This window comes from Mobula hypostoma, chromosome 9, assembly GCF_963921235.1.
Source record: "Mobula hypostoma chromosome 9, sMobHyp1.1, whole genome shotgun sequence".
Taxonomy (NCBI): Eukaryota; Metazoa; Chordata; class Chondrichthyes; order Myliobatiformes; family Myliobatidae; genus Mobula; species Mobula hypostoma.
In genome coordinates, this window is record NC_086105.1 from 65,011,510 (window position 1) to 65,031,291 (window position 19,782).

At 43.1% G+C, this 19,782-nt stretch overlaps 1 protein-coding gene across 5 annotated transcripts in view; it reads left to right on the forward strand.

Moving 5' to 3' along the window:
• The window catches only part of LOC134351775 (synaptotagmin-A), a 676,813-nt gene that overhangs the window by 415,611 nt on the left and 241,420 nt on the right, over nucleotides 1-19,782 (forward strand). The window contains exon 1 of one of the 5 annotated variants that reach the window (XM_063058419.1): nucleotides 12,322-12,525. The exons of the other annotated variants lie outside the window; for them this stretch is intronic. The gene's annotated coding sequence lies outside the window, so the exon portion shown is untranslated. Of the gene's footprint in view, nucleotides 1-12,321; nucleotides 12,526-19,782 lie in introns of those variants that run through there. 5 annotated transcript variants of the gene reach the window in all.

Consider the following 19,782-nt stretch of genomic DNA (forward strand, 5'->3'; position numbering starts at 1 on the left):
TTAGACCACACTTGGAATATTGTGTTCAGTTCTGGTCGCCTCATTAGAGGAAGGATGTGCATGCTTTAGAGAGGGTGCAGAGATTTACCAGGATGCTACCTAGATTAAACAGCATGTCTTATGAGGATAGATTGAGTGGGCTAGGGTTTTTCTCTTTGGAGAGAAGGAAGGTGAGAGGTGACTTTATAGAGGCATATAACATGATAAGAGGCAGAGTCAGAGTGGGCAGGCAGGAACTTCTTCCCAGGGCAGAAATGGCTAATTCAAGGAGGCATAATTTTAGGCAACTGGAGAAAGGTATAGGGAAATGTCATTTTACACAGAAAGTGATGGGTGAGTTCAGATACAGTAGGAGCATGGCTGCCTGGGGTAGTGGTAGAGACTTGAACAGGTATATGGATGATAGGAAAAAGTAGAGGACTCTGTGGGAGGGAAGGGGTAGGTTGATGTTAGAGTAGGTTCAAAGGTTGGCACAACATTGTGGTACTGTGCTGTATTGTTCTGTGTTCTATGTTCTAGATGAGACCCACTAGACTGAGGTCAGGTTGCCAGCTGTGAGTAAGACCGTTCCAGCCAAAGTCAGAGCAACTTGCGGCTCCTTATTTGAACCAGAAGGGTTTTAGTTGTTAGCCTCTCTGGTGTTCTTTCCTATAGTGTAGAAAATCTGATGCAAGTTAATATGCCAAGTTTAGTGAGTGTCTAGTGCACTATCCTTTCAGAAGATAAATTGTCTTCTCAAGTAAAGGAACAATGTCAGTGATTTAGCCTCACCTGTTCCATCAAAGGATGTCAATTCGTCCTTTCCAAATCAGCATTTAAAGCCGAGATAGAAAGTAGGGGAAATGCTACAATTTCTTACATTTATTATAGTTTATGCCTCTGATGTCTCCAATAACCTTTAGTGGGAGAGAGAGCAGTTTACATCAAAGTTGCTGGTGAACGCAGCAGGCCAGGCAGCATCTCTAGGAAGAGGTACAGTTGATGTTTCGGGCCGAGACCCTTCTTCAGGACTAACTGAAGGAAGAGCTAGTAAGAGATTTGAAAGTGGGAGGGGGAGGGATGGAGCCAAGAGCTGGACAGGTGATTGGCAAAAGGGTTATGAGAGGATCATGGGACAGGAGGCCCAGGGAGAAAGAAAAGGGGGAGGGGAGGGAAAAACCCAGAGGATGGGCAAGGGGTATAGTGAGGGGGACAGAGGGAGAAAAAGGAGAGAGAGAAAAAGAATGTGTGTATATAAATAAATAACAGATGGGGTACGAGGGGGAGGTAGGGCATTAGCGGAATTCTTTCTCCCTGGGCCTCCTGTCCCATGATCCTCTCATATCCCTTTTGCCAATCAACTGTCCAGCTCTTGGCTCCATTCCTCCCCCTCCTGTCTTCTCCTATCATTTCGGATCTTCCCCTTCCCCTCCCACTTTCAAATTTCTTACCATCTCTTTTTTCCGTTAGTCCTGATGAAGGGTCTTGGCCCGAAACGTGGACTGTACCTCTTCCTAGAGATGCTGCCTGGCCTGCTGCGTTCACCAGCAACTTTGATGTGTGTTGCTTGAATTTTCAGCACCTGCAGATTTCCTCGTGTGTGTGTGTGTGTGTGTGTGTGTGTGTGTGTGTGTGTGAGAGAGAGCAGTTTGTTGTGTTTTATGGCATCTACGAGGAGCTTATTGTCCAATAAAGATAAAAGATTAAAAATTAGCATTAGTTGTCACATGTTCATCTAAATATACAGTGAAATGTGTCATTTGCATCAATTGCCAATGCAATCTGAAGGTGTGCTGGGGGCAGCCTGCAAGAGTTGCCATGCTTCCAGCGCCACCATAACGCACCCAGAACTCACTAATCCTAACCTTTACATCTTTAGACTGTGCGTGGAAACCAGGGGAAACCGGTGGGGTCACAGGGAGAACGAATTAACTCCTTATAGACAGCAGCAGAGATGTCACCCGAAAGGAGATATGAGGAATAAGGTTTCCACACAGAGGATGGTGAATATCTGGAATGAGGTGGCTTGAGACAGAAACCATTACAACACCTTAAAGGAGTTTAGAGGGGTACTGTACCTGGATATGAAAGGGGTAGGGGATACGAGCCTAACACAGGCAAATGGAACCAATGTGGATAGGCCTCACGGTTGCCATGGAGAACGTACATTGTAAAGGCCTGTTTATGTGCTGTGTGATTCTATAATTCTATGAAAGGGACTAGAAATTGAAACACAATAAAAGTGGGTGTTAAAGTGAGCCATTAGGCCAGAAGAGCTGGAAATAATCAGATCCTTAATGATTTTCCACTGCGATTATCTATGGGGGCATTTTTACAACCATTTCTTTGTGTAAGAAGATCACTAACCCTATGCCATCATGCCTATAGGTCACTCCAAAGCTACTAATGCTCTGAACTGCCTGATCGTTGTAGGTGGTCAGTAAATGTCAAAAACACTTATAACATCGCAAATTTTTAAAAAGTTGTTTACTCGATTTGTCTTCTTTGGCACATTGGTCGTTGGTCAATCTTTATGTATGGATTTTCATAAATTCTTTATTTCTTTATATTTCTTTATTTTCCTGAAAGTAACTACAAGAAAATGAATCTCAAGGTTGTATATGATGACATATACATACTTTGATAGTAAGTTTACTTTGAATTTTGGTCCTCCATGTTCTTTGAATGAATAAATAAAGAACATTTGGCCAAGTAATTATACTTCTGATTTATCATCGTAGGCAGTCATTTCTTGAGACAGCGTGAGGTTCAAAAAGAGTTCAGGGTCTTTCAGAACTTTTCGTCAGACTACAATCATAGCGAAAAGTCAATCATTGGTGAGGTAGCGCAAGATTTAGAAAGAACTCGGGGGCCTTTGGTAACTTTTCGGTGGGCTGGAAACATTATGATCTCTTAGGCATTCAACAGAGGCGAATAAAAAGAAGAGGTGTAAGTGGTGCGGCCATTGTGGGAGCAACCATTGTTAGAGTGGACAGACTTTGGCTCAACAGGCTTGGGTGAGAACAGGCGCAGGCTAGAACTTAAGTTTGAGGAGTTAGAGGTATATCAAGTGTAGGCAGGATGGTAGCTCAGGAGTGGAATGTTCTTCCTGTGGGATCTGGAATTTTGGGGTAGCTATTCGTCTCCCTGATGACTACGTCTGAAGGAAGTACATCCAACTGCACTTCCTGACTGACAAGGTCAAGGAACTGGAGCTGGAGCTGAATGTACATAGGACAATCTGGGAGGCTGAAAACCTCATACATGAGACTTTTACTGAGGGGTCACACCCAGAGCACAGCTTTTAGAGAGGAGGTGGGTGACCACCAGAAGAAGTAAGGGCAGCAAGCAGTCAGTGCAAGATCCCATGTGGCCATTTCCCTCAGCAACATGTGTACCCCTTTGGAGATGGCTGGGGGTTAACTTGTCGGGGTACAGTAGCAGCAGCCAGACCTATGGTTCTGTGGCTCAGCAGGGAAGGGTAAAGTCAGGCAAAGTGGTAGTGATAGAAGACTCGATAGTTAGGGGGAAAGACGGGAAGTTCCTTGGCTGCGAAAGAGAGACCAAGATGATGTGTTGCCTCCATGATGGCAGAGTCCAGGATGTCTCAGAGTATCTGCAGAACATTCTCAACAGGCAGGCAGAGGAAGTGGTGCACATTGCCACCAATGACATAGGTAGAAAGGGGGAAGATGTCCTGCACATTGAGCACAGGGAGACAGGGAAGGGGCTGAAGAGCAGGACGTGCAAGGTAGTAATCTCTGGATTACTCCCAGTACCATGTGCTATTCAGGGCAGGGATAGGATGATAGTGCAGATGAATGATTGAGAAATTGGTGAAGAGGGTAGGGTTTCAGATTTCTGGATCATTGGGATCTCTTCTGGGGGAGGTATGACCTGTACAAAAAGGATGGGTTACACCTGAACCCGAGGGGGACCAATATCCTTGTGGGAAGATATGCTAAAGCTGTTGGGGAAATTAAAAACCAATTTATCAAGGGGATGGGAACTGCATTGATAGGGTTGCATTGAGGATGGGAGAGTTGGCATACAGGTCAATGCATTGTGTAGTGAGTCTGTGAGGAAGGACAGGCAGATGATAGGGCAGAACTGCAGTCAGTGGGATGAGTTGCAGTGTAACATGGGGGCAAAACCAAAAAGGATATACAGGACTGAAGGTGCTATACTTGAAAACACATAGTATACAGAATAAAGTAGATGATTTTGTCACGCAGTTAGAGATTGGCAGGCATGACACTGTAGGCATCATGGAGTCGTGGCTGAAAGAAGATCATAATTTGGAGCTCGCATTCCAAGAATACAAATTAAATCAAAATGACAGCAGGTAGGCAGAGGGGGCGGGGTGGTTCTGTTGGAAAAGAATGCAATTTAATCCTTAGAAAGAGGTGACGTATGATCCAAAGATGTAGAACCCTTGTTTGAAGAGTTAAGAAACTACAGGGGTGAAAAAACCTTAATCGGAGTTATATACAAGCCTCTGAACAGTATTGAGGATGTGGGACATAAATTACAATGGGAGATAGTGAAGGCAAGGCTACAATAGTCATGGGGAATTTCAGTATAAGACCATAATGTATAGGAGCAGAATTATGCCATTTGGTCCATCAAGTCTGCTTCACCATTTCACTATGGCTGATCCAATTTTCCTCTCAGCTCCAATTTCCTGCCTCCACTCCCACCATATCCTTTCATGCCCTGACCAAACAAAAATATATCAGCATCTGCCTTAAATATACATAAAGACTTGGGCTCCACAGCTCCCTGTGGCAATGAATTCCACAGATTCACCACTCTGGCAAAAGGAATTCCTCTTCACCTCCACTCTAAAAGGACGCCCCCTATTCTGAGACTGTGTCCTCTGGTATTAGACTTTCCCACCATAGGAGACATCCTCTCCACATCCACTCTATCAAGGCCTTTCACATTTGGCAGGTTTCAGTGGGGTCATCCCTCATTCTTCTGAATTCCATTGAATATAGGCAGAGAGTCATCAAATGCTCTTCATATGACAAGCTATTTAACCCTAGAAAATCTTTTGTGAGCCTCCTTTGAACCCTCTCCAGTTGCAGCACGTCCTGCAGAGGTTGATATATTGTTGATTGGTCAGGACATGAAGGGATACCAGGGGAAAGCAGGAGACAGGGGCTGAGAGGAAAGTTGGATGAGCCATGATGAAATGGCAGAGCGGAGTCAATAGGTCAAATGGCCTAATTCTGCTCCCATGTCTTATGGTCTTATGGTCCTCTCTAAGATAAGATGCCTAAAACTGCTCACAATACTCCAACTGAGGCCTCAGCAGCCCTTTATAAAGTCTCAACATTTATATTCTTGTCCCCTTGAAATGATTGCCTTTGCCTTCCTCACCACAGAATCAACCTACAAATTAACCTTTAGGGAATCCTGCACAAGGACTCCCAAGTTCCCTTGTGCCGCAGATTTTTGAATTTTCTCTCCATTTAGAAAGTAGTCAACCCTTTCATTTCTTCTACCAAAGTGCATGACCATCCACTTCCCATCACTGTATTCCATCTGCCATTTCTTTGCCCATTTTCCTAATCTAAGTCCTTCTGTAGCCTCTTCACTTCCTCAAAACTACCTGCCCCTCCACCTAGCTTCGTATTGTCTGGAAACTTCGCAACAAAGCCTTAAATTCCATCATCCAAATCATTGACATATAATGTAAAAAGAACTGGTCCCAACGGAGCCCCCTGTGAAACAGCACTAGTCACCAACAACCCACCAGAAAAGGCCCCCTTTATCCCCACTCTTTGCCTCCTGCCAATCAGCCACTGCTTATCCATGCTAGAATCTTTCCTGTAAAACCCATGGTATTACAGGAAAGATTCCCAAACTAGCAGCAGGTAGATTGGGAAAATTGGGTTGGTGCTAGATTCCAAGAAAGGGAGTTTCTAGAATGCCAACAAGACAGCTTTTCAGAGCAGTTTGTGGTTGAGCCTGCTAGGGGAAAGGCAATTTTGGGCTGGCTGTTGAGCAAAGAACCAGATTTGATAAGGGAGCTTAAGGTGAAGGAACCATTAGGGGACAGTGACCATAATGTAATAGAATTCACCCTGCAGTTTGAGATGGAGAAAGTAAAATCAGATGTATCTGTATTACATTGGAGTAACAGGGATTACAGAGGTATGAGAGAAGAGCTAGGCAAAATTGATTGGAATGGGACACCAGCAGGGATGACAGCAGAACAGCAATGGCTGGTGTTTCTGGGGGAAAACCGAAAAGTGCAGGATAGATACATCCCAAAGATGAAGATGAATTCTAAAGGGAGAATGAGGCAATTGTAGCTAACAAGAAAAATCAAAGAGAGTATAAAAGGAAAATAAAGGGCATAAAATAGAGCAAAATTAGTGGGAAGTTAGAGGATTGGAAAGCTTTTAAAAACCAACAGAAGGCAACTAAAAAAGCCATAAGAAGAGAAATATGAAGGTAAGCTGGCCAATAATATCAAAGAGGAGACCAAAAGTTTTTTTCAAATATATAAAAAGTAAAAGAGAGGTGAGAGTGGATATCCGACCACTGGAAAATCATAGTGTAAAGGTAGAAATGAGGGACAAATAAATCATGGACAAACTTAACAAGTATTTTGTGTCAGTCTTCACTGTGAAAGACACTATCAGTGTGCCAGGAATTCGAGAGTGTCAGTGAGCAGAAGTGAGTGTAGTTGCTATTACAAAGGAGAAGGTGCTTGGGAAGCTGAAAGGTCTGAAGGTAGATCAGTCACCTGGGCCAGATGGACCGCACCCCAGGGTTCTGAAAGAGGTTCCTGAAGAGATTCTGGAGGTGTTAGTAGTGATCTTTCAAGAGTCACGGGATTCTGGAATGGTTCTGGAGTACTGGAAAATTTGTTTAAGAAGAGAAGGAGGCAAAAGAAAGGAAATTGCAAGCTAGTTAGCCTGACTTCAGTGGTTGGAGTCCATTATTAAGGAGGAGCTTTCCAGGTACTTGGAAGCATGTGATAAAGTAGGCTAAAGTAAAATTTTCTTAAGGGAAAATCTTTCCTAACAAATCTGTTGGAATTCTTTGAGGAAATAATGGGGAAGATAGGTGAAGGAGAGTCAATGGATATAATTTACTTGGATTTTCTGAAGGCCCTTGACAAAACTAAAACCACAAGGCTATTAAACAGCTTCCTCCCACAGGCAGTCAGACTGCTAAATAGCTGCTCCACCTGACTCTGCTTTGGACACTTTTAACTTGCACTGGACACTTATAACTGATTTTAACTGACGTGTGGCTGTTGCGTTTTACTATTTATTGTTATGTTTATTATTTAGTGTTGTGTTTGTTATGTTATGATTGCACTGCCCCTGAGAAACGCTGTCTCATTCTGCCCTGCAGAGCTGATGTATGGTTAGAATGACAATAAAGTTTTTTGAATCTTTGAAGGTGCTGCGCATGAGGCTGCTTGGTAAGATAAGAGCCCATGGTATTACTGCAAAGATACTAGCATGGATAAAATATTAGCTTACTGGTAGAAGGCAAAGAGTGGAAATAAAGGGGGGCCATTCTGGTTGGCTGCTGGTGACTAGCTTGTTTCACATGGATTGGTATCGGGACCACACCTTTCCACATTATATGTCATTTATTTGGATGTTGGAATTGATGGCTTTGTGACCAAGTTTGCAGACAATACAAAGATGGCTGGAGGGGCAGGTAGTGTTAAGGAAGCAAGTAGTCTACAGAAGAACTTGGACAGATTGGGAGAATGGGCAAAGAAATGGCAGATGGAATCCAGTGTTGGGAAGTGTATGGTTATGTACTTTGGTAGAAGGAATAAAGGCACAGATTATTTTCTAAATGGGGAGAAAATTGAAAAATCAGAGGTGCAAAGGGACATTGGAGTCCTTGTGCAGGATTCCCTAAAAGTTAACTTGCAGGTTGAATAGATGGTGAGGAAGGCAAATAATGCTGAGGCTTTATAAGGCATTGGTCAGACCACATTTGAGGTATTGTGAGTAGTTCTGGGCCATTTATCCTGGAAAACATGTGCTGGTGTTGGAGAGGGTCCAGAGAAAGTTCATGAGAATGATTCTGGGAACTAAAAGGTTTATCTACGAGGATGGTTTAAAGGCCCTGGCCTGCACTGACTGGAGTTTAGAAGAATGAAACCTATCGAATATTGAAAGGCCTAGAGAGACTAGATGTGGAGAGGATGCTTCCTACAGTGAGGGAGTCTAGAAGCAGAGGGCAGAGCCTCAAAATACAGTGACATCCATTTAGATCTGTGATGAGCAGCAATTCTCTTTGCCAGAGGGTAGTAAATCTGTGGAATACGTGGCCACGAACAGCTGTGGAGGTCAAGTCATCGGATATATTCTTGATTAGGCAGACATCAAAGGCTACAGGGAAAAGGCAGGAAAATGGGGTTGAGACGATGATAAATCAGCCATGATAGAATGGTGGAGCAGACCTGATGGGCCGAATGGCCTAATTGTGTTCTTTTGTCTTATGGTTCTGTGGTCTTATGAAGCCAATGTATGTGCCCACACAATAAGCAAATTTCACAGCTGTTCGGTTTTCAGCTCAAAGATGAAACAGGAGATTCTGTAGACACTGGAAATCCAGAAGATACGCAGAATGCTGGAGGAACTCAGTAGGTCAGGCAGCATCTATGAAGACAAATGACGGTCAAGGTTTCAGGCCGAGAACCTTCAACAGGACTGGAAAGGAAGGGACAGAAGCCAGAATAAGAAGGAGGGGGAAGCGGTGGAATATATGCTGACAAGTGATAGGTGAGACTGAGTGAGGGGGAAGGTGAGTGGGTCAGGGATAAGCTCATAGATGGAAGAGGTAAAAGGCTGAAGAGGGAATATGATAGGAGTGGACAGTGGACCATAGGAGAAAGGAAAGGAGGAAGGACCCAACGGGAGATGAAAGGCAGGTGAGGAGAAGAGAAGCGGGTAAGAGAGGATGCAGAATGGGGAATGGAAAAATAGACAAGTGCAGGGGGGAAGAAATTGCCAGAAGTTAGAGAAATAAATGTTCATGCTGTCAGCTTGGAGGCCACCCAGACAGGTTGCTTTTCCAATCTGAGGTCAGACGTGACCATAGAGGAGGCCTTGATCAAAGGATAAAGCCTCTAGTTTGACTACATTATTATTTTTAACTCACTATCATCAGATGATGTGAAGATCAAAGCAAGAAAATCAAAATTAGCAAAGCATAAAAGCAGCTTTAGAATTCCTTTTTTTTGTCCCAGGGAGCTAATTGACAGTTTTAACGATCTTCTCCTTTCCCACAGAGCAGCCGTAAGGTTTATAAATATGTGACTTTCAGTTTTATTGCAATTTGAACAAGTGCAGTTTCCCACTTCAAATGCTCAGTTGCAGATCAGACTGAATAGCAAATAAATGCAGACATTACTCTGTAATTTTGCTGCTTCTGTTTTAAGACGTGTAGGGAACTGCAGCCTGACTCTGGACAACACAATCTGTATTATTATTTTCTCTTTTTATTAATATATAATCTTCTACAGCTATAAAGTACAGAAATTCAACAAATTAGTATGTATATAATTAATAAAGCTGAAAAAAAACTTATACATGCGAATGAAAAAAAAATTATAAAAGGAAAAGAAGGAAAAAAGAGAACCCCAGCTAACTAAAAAAAACCCCCACTAACTATAAAACAAAAAAAGAAAAAAAATATTAGGAACTAACTCCCGGAGCAGTACGTCTTACAATCATTTATAAATATAAAAGAAGAAAAAGAAAGCAACAACCACCAAATCATATTTATATAACATAAAATTGGAAGGAAACCATGTAAATTGATTCAAATTAAATGATAATATTTAGCAAAAGAGCTCCAGCTTCTCTCTAAATCAAATCGGGGATCAAAAGTTCTACTAATTTTTTCCAAACTAAGACATAACATTACTTGGGAAAACCTTTGAGTTAGTTTTGGAGCAGAGGTATCGTTCCACTTCAATAAAATAGCTCTTCTCGCCAACACAGAGAGAGTACAGTGCTGGGTGGAAACATTAGAGTCAGCCACAGAGCTGGAGTCATAAAGACATACCGTACAGGGACAGGCCCTTCGGTCCATTGTTTCTGTGCTAACCATCACTTCCCATTGTCTTGAGAAACAAGCAGGCATAATCAAACACCCCTCCCTCCTTGATCATTCTGCCTCACCCTTCTCCCACTGGGGAGAAGATGAAGGTGGACAAGGTGAAGAGAGGCATAGATCGAGTGGACACCAATGATTTTTTCCTAGGGCAGAAGTGACTAGACAATGCAGCATTATTTGGAGGAAAGTACAGAGGAAAATATCAGAAGTAGATTTTTTACACAGGGAATGGCAGATACATTAGGGACATTTAAGAGACTCTTATATAGGCATGAGGATAATCAAAGAAATGCAGGGCTCTGTAGGAGGGAAGGTTTAGATTGATCTTGAGTAGTTTAAATAGTCTGCACAACTTCATGGGCTGAAGGACCTGTACTGTGCAGGAATGTTCTGTATAAAAGCTTGATAGGGCTTAAGCCTAGTCTCTGCTGTAATTCTAACCTGCTGTAATCAGGCTTGAATGGACCTTACGTACTCTGAAAGAAGAAACCTTGATCTCCCAATCTACCTCACTGTGGCCCCTGTATTTTCTTTGCCTACCTGCACTGCTCTTTCTCTGTAACTGAAACACTATATTCTGCACTTACCAGGATACTGTTGGATCTAGGTATGTTCCAGAAAGATGTGGAATTCCCTAAGGATAGTCCAAGTGAAGGATCTCTGCCCATTTTCCTTCGCAGATGCTGCCTGACCCGCTGAGTTTTTACTGAAGTTTTTTTTGAAAGACTACATTGTTTATTTCCTTAGGACATAGAAATAGGCTATTCAGTCCATCAAGTCTCTGAACAATCCTGTCAGTCCTATTCCCTCGCTTATTCCCCTGCTAACACTTTCATTGTCTCTCCCAATTCACCTACACACTAGTAGCCATTTACAGAAGCTAATAAACCTACCATTTCCCCGCCATAGATGTTGCCTGACTTGCTGAGTTTCTCCAGCATTTTCGGCGTGTCGCTCCAGACCTCCAGCATCTGCAGAATCTCTCTTGTGTGTCACTATTTTTAAGTGAAGGTGGACACAAATATGCAAGACAGAAAGAGATTAATTTTATTTGTCACATGCACATCAGAACATAAAGTAAAATATGTCAGCGACCTACACAGTCCGAGGAAGTGCTGTGGGAAGGCTGCAAGTGTCGCCATGCAGGTGCCAAGGTAGCAGGTAGTAAGCCCGCAACTCAGTAAGCCACTCATAGGTCTTTGGATGTGGGAGGAAACTGGGGCACCAGGAGGAAACCCATGTGGTCACAGGGAGGACGTACGAACCCTTTACAGACAGCGGTGGGAACTGAACCCCAATTGGTGGTCACTGGTGCTCTAAGCATTGTGCTAACTGCAACACTACCGTGTTGCCATCAGAAGTTTACAGTCTTAATGCAGTATAGATAAGGAAAGAGGTTAGCACAGATGTGATGGGCCAAAAGGCTCCTTTGTGTTCTGTACAATTCTACGACTGTATAAATATGTTGGCCTCAGTGCAGGCTTCCTCCTTTATTATGGTACAAAGGTGCACAAGCCAGGCACATCCAGCTCGCAACTCAGGGAACTGCAGCCTAAACTGCCTGCGAATCCACAATTAACAATCTGCTTACAAACATCAGCCCCTTTAAGCTGCTTTCCCCAGTCTCCCGATTATTTCCCGGCTCTCCCACATAATTCTTGCTCTGCATCTGTTGAATAATGACTTCCCTGAAACACAATTTTACAATGACAATAAAAATTTAATTCCTCCCTGCAAAATTATTATTTCATTCAACCACATCACGAGCCACTGAAATCTGCTCAATAATTTATTTGGTGCTGAATTGATGAGGTTATTTGAAATATGTAAGGTGTAAGGAATTCTCAGTGGTGTACAAGCCATAAAGCTTTATACCAGAATTAATATTGGTACTGTTACTTAGCATGTATACTGATGGAGGAGTCATTAGTAAGAGAATATTGCATTTATAATATATATGTTTATATTTTCCCATCTACTATTTGTGTGTTTGTATATACTTATGTTTGTGTATGAACGTGCATATTTGGCTATATTCTTGCGAGCGTTTATATGCATCAATATAATTGTTGGTGTGTGTGTGTGTGAGTTAATTTCTGCACGTGTTTGCTTGCTTCTTTGAGCCCAGTTTAACCAGAAATTAGCATCTACTGCTTCTTGGGGAAAGCCCTCAAATTAATTCACGTTTTGTTCTCTCGCCTGAGCTACGGAAGAGGGAGATATAAATGTAGCCAGCATCTGTGCATCAGGAGAATCTGTAAGCCTGGGTCCACTGTCAATCTCTGAGCCTCTGTCGAGCTAGCTGTGATCACTGCCCAGTAATTAAGGCAGACAATCTTCTGTATTGATGTGCATGCCTCAAGGGAAGCCCGTGTAATTCTGCTCTGCAGAACCGCCGTGTATTCAGAGGTTACAATCAGACCTCAGCAAAAGCAGGTAAGGGTTTTATCTGTGGTCACTGATGAATCTACTGATTAAGCTGAATTTTAATTGAAGTGATTGAGAGTTAGAAATCACCCCAGCATTTAAGTAAATGAAAGGAGATGGGATAATACTGTAACAATTCCACTTTAGAACTGGCATTTGGCAATTCTCATACATGTTATTTCTGATAACAAAATTCAGCTCTGTTAGTTTTTATCAGTCAGCTGTAAATCGGTGGATCGTCACTCTAAATTATTTGGCCGCACAATAGGAATTTCAGGATTGATTCAAGATTTATTTGTGCAGTTGTGATATAGCAGGAGGTGAGGGAAACATATCACATGATATTTCATCAAAGTGGGTGTGAAATCATACTATTTAGGAGAATTGTTGTCACTTTGTATGTAAATGAGACGTTTTTGATTCTCATTAAATTTATTGAAGCATTACTGTGGTTTTGCGAAAGAGGGTAGAATAATGTTGTTACAGTTAATGGGCTTCACCCCTTAGTGTATGCGGAATATAAGTAGAAATGAGACTGGTGTTCATTTTTAATCATGACTCGTGCAGACATAGATTTAATCCACTTGATATATGTCCCATATGATTCTACAAATTTCTGTAAGGTCATCTATTAGCTTCATTTACTTCGAGAAAACAGTTCCACCTTATCCAGCCTGTTCCTGCGGTAATTTTTAGAGTTAACATTCCTGCTGCCAAGTTGGACTTCAGTTCATTAGTCACATTGTGGAGTCATAGAGCACTACAGCACAGAAACAGGCCTCTCCGCCCATCTAGTCCATACCGGCTTGGTTTTCTGCCTAGTCCCATCTACCTGAACCTGGACCATAGCTCTCCATACCCCTCCCATCCATGTCCCAAACCAAACTTCTCTTCAACGATACAATTGAACCTGCATCCACCACTTCTGCTGACTGCTCGCTCCACACTCACACCATCCTCTGAGTGAAGATTTCCCTTGAATATTTTACCTTTCATCTGGATCAGTCACCTGGACCAGGTGGACAACAACCCAGAAGTTCTGAAGGAGGTAGCTGAGGAGATTGTGGAGGCAGATTACACTCCTATTAGCATTTCTTAAAGAGACAGAGACTCATAGAGTATGGAAGCAGGCCTTTTGGCCCAATTGATTCATGCTGACCCCGAGCAAGTGTCTATATCCTCCTAAAATTTTTACTACCCATAAACAAGTCCAAATATTTCTTAACATTGTAATTGTACCCATCTCTACCTCTTCCTCAGACAGTTTGTTCTATATACACACCTCTGACCATGTGAAAATGTTGCTCCTCAGGCCCTCTTTAATTCTTTCACCTCTTGTCTTCAACTTGTGCCCTTTGATTTTAGACTTGCCTACTTGGGAAAAAGACTGTGAACATCCTGCTTATGTACACCATTATGTTTTTATAACCTTCGGTAAGGTCAGTACTCGGTCTCCTTCACTCCAGGGAAAACAGTCCCAGACTATCCAGTCTTTCTTTATAGTTCAACCCCTCCAGCCTGACAACATCCCTCTACGCACCCTCTCCAGCTTAATCACATCATTCCTGTAAGTACGTGACCAGAACTGTACAAAATATTCCATTTGTGGTCTCACCATCACCTTGCATAGCTACACCATGACAGCCCAACTCTTGTACTCAGTGCCCAATTCGATGAAGACAAGGGCATCATCTGCCTTCTTCACCAGCTCGTTTGTCTATATTGCCACTATATACTTGTACCCCTATGCTTCTCTATTCTACAATGCTGCATACTGTTATGTCTAACCCTGGTTTAACTTCTCAAAGTCAAGCACTTCACACTTGTTTGAGATAAATTCTCTTGGCAATTCCTTGAACATAGAATGCTACAGCATAGTACAGGTCCTTCAGCGCATGGTATTGTGCCAATATTTTAACGTACTCCAAGATCGATCCAACTCTTTCCTCCCATGTAACCCTCCATTTTTCTATCAACCATGTGCCTCAGAGTCTCTTAAATGTCTCCAATGTGTCTGTCTCCACCACCACCTCTAGCAGGGTGTTCCATGTGCCCACCACTCTTTGTTAAAAACCTACGGTACCTCTGACATACCCCTATACTTTCCTCCAATCATTTAAAATTACGCCCCTTTGTATTAGCCATTTTGGCTCTGAGAATAATTCTCTGGTTGTCTATCTATGCCTCTTATCATCATGTACACCTCTGTCAAGTCATCTCTCATCCTCCTTCCCTCCAGAGAGAAAATCCCTAGCTCACTCAACTAAGGCATGCCCTCTAGTCTAGGCAGCGTGCTGGGAAATCTTCTCTGCCCCTTCTCTAAATCTTCCACATCTTTCCTATAACGGGACCACCAAAACTGAGCACAATTCTCAAATGTGGTCTAACCATGGTTATATAGAGCGTAACACTTAGTTGTTCTGGGTCCTATTGTAACTTTAGATAATCCATCACACCCCTAATGTTGGTGTCATCCATAAACACTGAACACTCCACATACACACTCTATATATATGACAAACACCAGTGGGCCAGTCCTGATCCCAGAAGTACATCATTGGTCACAGGCCTCCAGTCTGAAATCTGCGTCCTGCCTCTTCCCGTTCTACCAAGCCAATGGGCTACTTTCTATGGATGTCATGTGAACTAACCTTCCAGACCAGCCAATAAATCCTTGTCTAAAGTCTTGCTGAAGACCATGTAGACAATATCTATTGCTTTTCCCTCTTTGAAAAACTAAAAGAATTGGAAGGCACAATTTCCCAAGCATCAAGTCATACTATCTCTAATCAGTCCCTGCCTTTCCAAATGCAGATAGATCCTATCTCTCAGGATCCCCTCCAGTAAATTTCAAGAAGAGGAGTAGGGATAACCCTGGGAATGATAGACCAGCGAGTCTTACTTCAGTGGTGGGCAACTATTGGAGTGGATTCTTTGAGATAGGATCTATAAGCATAGGCAGATTAGGGATAGTCAGCATGGCTTTGTGAGAAGCAGGTCATGCCTCACCAGCCTGAATGAATTCCTTGAAGAAGTGACAGAAGAGATTGATGAAGGAAGAGCAGTGGATGCAGTGTATATGGATTTTAGTAAGGCATTTGGGAAGGTTCCCCATGGTAAACTCATTCAGAACGTCAGAAGGCAATGGGATCCACATTAGCATCCTCTCCGTGAACACGTGCGTTTCTTCCGGGTGCTCCGGTTTCCCCTCACAGTCCAAAGATGTACCTGTGAGTAGGTTAATTAGTTATTGTAAACTGGCCCATCTAAGGCTAAGGTTAAAACATTGAGTTGCTGGTGGCATGGCTCAAAGGGCCGGAAGTGTCTGTGCTATGCTGTATCTCTAAATAAGAAAATAGCTAAACAAACACATACAGGGAAATGTGGCTGCATGGATTCAGAATTGGCTTGGCATGGAAGACAGAGGATGTTTGTAAATGCAGTGTATTCGGCTTGGAGGTCAGAGACCAATGGTTTTCTGCAGGAATCCATATCTGGGACCCCTCCTCTTCATGATTTTTATAAATGAGTTGGACAAGGAAGTGGAAGGGTAAGTTAGCAAGTTCGCATATGACGAGTTCAGCTGCCCAGAGCCAGTTGATGGAGCATGGAGGAATGTGGGGCAGAGAGGCGATTGTCCTTGTGTGGTTTATAGAAACAAGACTAACACAGCACAGAACAGGCTATTTTGCCCATGATGTTGTGTTTTTAACCTACTCTAATGTCAATCTAAGTCTTCCATCTGTTACGTATCCCGTAACTGGGTTGCCAAACCAGCAGAAATGGACCACTTAGTTGGAGTCTGGATTATTGGAACTAAGAAAGTTTTATTAAAGAAATAAGTAACACAGTACTCTAATCGTAAGGATATGAATGCAACAGATTAACAATGATAAAACACACATGTACATAGAACTAGGGTAATAGGAATCAATCAAGCTCTATCGCAGTCTAGGGGTAAAATGATCAGTCTCAAGTGACGCAGAGTTCAGTTCAGCTTAGGACAGTTCACAGTAATCGCTGTTGTGCCGTTGGGGAGAGAGAGAGGATGATATGCAAATCTGATTCAGACAGACCTTTGTTCTTCGCAGTTAGCTTTCGGGCAAACCCTTTTGATGTCTTCTGTGGTCATCGACTGTTACCCCTCCGTTCCGGATACAACCGTTCTTCCGCAGTGAACCCGGCACCCAGGCAAGGGCGAACACACAGACCAGGTTCCCGCCGATCGTACCTTTTCACCCTGTGCGTCTATGGTCAGTTCCCGCGACCATACCTCCAAACTCTTACCAACTTGTGGGGGCACACCGCTCTTCCAGGGTCTCGTTATCTCGTGATCTCATGGTGTCTGCCTTGCCTTAGCGAACCTGTTCTTTTTATCCCCCTGCTGGGGTATCGCCTGTCCATCAAACTTCAAACAGTTCAGGTTCAAAGCAACCGGTCTGTCAATACTCAGACTGGTGTCTCTTTTCGTTATCTCTCTCTCCTCTCTCATTAACATTTTGAACGTTTCTCCATTTGTCTCCCTTATCTCTCTCATCAGCATCAATCTTCTGATAACTTGGTTTGTCATCACACTTCCCACATTGCCCTCTGGTTTTCTTTCATCCATGTGCCTACCTAATAATAGCCTCCTAAATGTCTGATCAAAGTTCAAAGTAAATTTATTATCAAAGTACATATCTCACCGTAATGAAACCCAATTTCCCTCGGGATCAATAAAGTATGTTTATCTATCTATCTATACAACCCTGAGGTTCATTTTCTTGTAGGCATACTCAATAATTCAAATAACCATAATAGATTCTAAGAATATATACACATTGTATCATTTCTTAATGCATGCATTAGTAAATGACAATAAAAGAGGACTGCGTGTCCTCATAATCAAATCTAATAATCTAATACACATACACACACTGTATATATGATATGAAGAGTCCTTGAGACCGCGTCCATGGGTTGTGGGAACAGTTCAGTGATGGGACAGATGGTGTTGAGTGAAGTTATCCCTCTGGTTCAGGAGCCTGATGATTGAGGGGTAATAACTGTTCCTGAACCTGGGGTTCCTGTACCTTCTTCCGGATGGTAGCCGTGAGAAGAGAGCATGACCTGGGTGGTTGGAATTCCTGAAGTTGGATTCTGCTTTCCTGCGACAACTCCCCGTGCAGATGTGCTCAAAGGTGAGGAGGGCTTGGCACTCGATGGACTGGGCCATATCCATTACTTGGTGTAAGATTTTCCTTTCAAGGGCTTTGGTGTTCCCATACAAGGCTGTGATGCCAACATATGTTTGTACAATATACTCTCCACCAAACATTTACAGAAGTTAATCAAAGTTATAGAAGACACACTGAATCTTTGCAAACTCTTAAGGAAGTAGAGGCGCTGCTGTGCTTTCTCCGTAATGACACTTACGTGCTGGGCCCAGGACAGGTCCTCTGAAATGATAACACTGAGGAATTTAAAGTTACTGACCCCTGCACCTCTGATCCCCTGATGAGGACTGATTCATGGACATTTGGTTTCCTCCTCCTGAAGTCAATAATTGGTTCCTTGGTCTTGCTGACATTCAGGAAGAAGTTGTTGTTATGGCACCACTCAGCCAGATTTTCAATCTCCCTCGTTTATGCGGATTCCTCACCTCCTTTGATTTGGCCTACGACAGTGGTGAAAGTCTCCCCAACATCAAGAGAAAGAGAGGGGGAATGCGACCCCTCAACTACAGAGACCTCCGTCCGTACATCCACCGCAGCGAAACCCTGATGTTCCTTCTCCCGCAACACCTCAGTCAGCAACACTGGCCTGGAATCGGTCGTCCACAGGATCGCACCCCGGAAACACCATCTCCCAGGCTGCACCTGGAGAGCGCTGGAAAACAGCCAGCCGGCAAGCTCCACGAGCGGGAACTTGCCGCTGTGAAAAACTGCAGTTTTGGAGTGCCGTTGCAGATCAGGGACCTCGATAGAACCCCAGCCATTGTGAAAAGGTAAAAAAAGAGAACAACTTGAGCTGTTTCCACAGATGAGCTCAAAGAGGCAGCCACTTGGCACCATCTTAACTCCACCCACACATCTTAACCCTTCGAGCCACACCACCCAGTAACCGCCAATTTAATCCTGACTTAATCACGGGACAATTTACAATGACCAATCAACCTACAAACCGGTATACCTTTGGACTGTGGGAGGAAACCAGAGAACTCGGACGAAACCCACATGGTCACAGGGAGAACCTACAAACTCCTTACAGGCAATCCAGTCTATCTATGCCTCTTATAATCTTATACACCTCTATTAACTCACCTTTTATCTTCCCTCTCTCCAAAGAGAAACATGTATGTTGAAAACTGTGTCTTCCATACCACCATTCAAATCAATTCAATGCATTACAATACACAGTGGCAATGTTATTTGCATGTTCTCCTGATAATTAGAGTGCCAAGGTAGTGTAGCAGTTAGTGCAACATATTACAGCTCAGGGCACTGGAGTTCAGAGTTCATTCTTGATGCCGTCTGTAAGGGGTTTGTGCATGATTACAAAGGTTTCTTCCAGGTGCTCCTGTTTCCTCCCACAGTCCAAGAGATACTGGTTAGTAATTAATTGGTGTTTGCAAATTACCTTGTGATTAGGATAGGGTTAAGTCGGTGCGTAGCTGGGGTGGTGCAGCTCATTGGGTCAGAAGACGGCCTGTTCCATGCTGTATCGCTAAATAAAATAAATAAATAACTCAGATAAGTGCGAGGTGTTGCATTTCGGTAAGACAAACCAGGCCAGGACATATGCAATAAACTGTAAGAAACAGGTGTGTTGTAGAACAGAGAATTGTCCTCAGTGCCCTACCATTCACTGTGTGAGTCCACTCTGACTGGATGTGTTCTTGGTGCACGGAAAGTTTTGTACTTGAGACACCAGTGGAAGATAAACCACACTATTAATGAGCTTTTCATCACTTATTGAATTATGAGAGCTCGGTAGCACTAAGAAACAAAGAGAGATGGAGAAAACTAATTGCACTCGGCACAGACAAATGCTTTTTGGTATAATTAAATCCACAGCCAAGCACACTTAAGTCGTTTGGATCTTCCGTGACTCATTCAATAGAAGCCTTTCTTCTTTGTTAACAAGGAAATTACACACCGATCAAATCAACTTCCAACAGAGCAGGGAATCAACGGATAAAATGGTGAATCAAGTGGAGAACTCTAAGGCAGTGATTCATATTCGGCTGAGGCAGTGGGTGCAATGTTGCCGATGTGTCGGAAATGA